The following is a 1818-nucleotide window of genomic DNA, read 5'->3' as shown; positions in this document are numbered from 1 at the left end:
CTAGCACTATGCATGAAAGTCCATACTAGGTGATAGTTTCTAGATCAAATTACATTTGAGTTTTAAATTAAAGTTGTTAAATAAGAATATGATTTACTTTTTACATATGTTTTCAAGTTTTTGATAAAGATAAACAGGTTTTACAGCGACCTGAAACCCAAAGTATTATAGACCAAAGAAAGTAGCCAACGAGACCAAAAAGCTAAGTAGAATAGGGGACAAACCCTACATAGACCGATAGCCAAAAAATAAACAAAAAAAGTTGAACCAAAAAAAGGGCCACACACTTAGCTAAGAGAGTGCATCAATTTAGTATTTTTTTGATTAATACTCCTATTAATTTTCTCCAAGTCCTCCATGATGAATCTAGAGGTTCCATGGTCCTGGCTCCATCTCTTGGTTCTAGTAAATGGACCAGAGCTAATCTTCCCACCACCAACACTCTATCCACCCTCCAAAGAAATATTTTTCTTCTTTTCTCCCATGGGAGGGTCACTGGCAATGGTCCTGGTTCTATAATCAGTCATCATGGAATTAGTCTTTTCCAAACCATCAGTACTATTGTTCATTGCTTGCCTACTGATTTCCACTAGATTGTTCAGTTTTTTGTTGATCTCATTCACATCCTCTTCTAGCTTCTCAATTCTGTGCTCTTGGTCAACCTTCATAGTTTCCACATCCTGATAAATTTTCTGGATCACTCATGATCTTAGATTTATTGGGCCGAGGCGATTCTATGAAAGTATCAACAATTCCTTTAATCCCATCTTTTAGTGATCCAATTTCCTTTTCCACCCACTTCCAATAGTTTTCCTAACTTCTAGTAGCCTCCAATAGTAGATTTCCCATCACCCTTTCCTCTTTTATCTCGCCTTTATTTTCCTTAATCACAAAATCCTATTTCTCATCATCCACCTTGATAGGGATGTCCAACCTAATCTCGTGGTCTATGATTTTAGACCCACTACATTTGGTAGGTTTCAATTTATTTTTGGTGGGTGGCTCAAGGTCTTGCATTTTCCTACTACTATATTTGAACTTACTAGACACCGACCTTGGAGGATTGATTTTCCTACAACTGTTAATTCTCGGGGTCACCATAAGCTCCCCTTCTTTCTTTGGTCTACACTTAGGGTCCTCCATATCCTTTATATCACACCAATATATTGCATTACCACTATCATCCTCATCCATCTTTGCATCAGAAACCAACTGCACATTAGGGTTAGAAGAGGAAATGTGGGTTTTATCCTTAGTGGAGGGTTTCACTTCATGAGCCTGGGCGTATTCCATAATCAACAAGATAATCTCTTCATGAATCTCAAGGTTATCCTGGTTTTTAGAATTTTTAACTAAACTATTCTCCAAGGACAAAACAAAATAAAAGGGAATGGAAATCAATATATCATGCCTAAAATGGTTTAAGATAGTAAAATGATGTGTGAAAATACTACCATATCTACCATCCAGGCTGATGTACGTAATGATGAATTCTGCTATATCAGCCCAGAGGGAAATCAACACTTTCTTGTTATAGCCACCATCCACCATTTTCGTAACCCTCAGTCTTTCCTTCTCCTTATCATAAAAGGCAGAAATAGTTTCCTCACCCGACTTCCTATCTCTCTATAATTTTCTACCTTTCATATCCAGACAAGTAACAGTGGCAACCAGATTTTTCATCGACTTGAAACTCCACACCAAAGGTAGTCAACACACCCTTATTCCAACCTTTAACAAAGCTTTCCATAACAATGGAAAAATGACCATGCAATCTCTCCATAAAGGGGACCATCCTGCCATCAAAAATTTCCTCCC

Source organism: Cryptomeria japonica, chromosome 7, assembly GCF_030272615.1.
Source record: "Cryptomeria japonica chromosome 7, Sugi_1.0, whole genome shotgun sequence".
Taxonomy (NCBI): domain Eukaryota; kingdom Viridiplantae; phylum Streptophyta; class Pinopsida; order Cupressales; family Cupressaceae; genus Cryptomeria; species Cryptomeria japonica.
Note: the sequence above shows the minus strand (reverse complement) of the source record.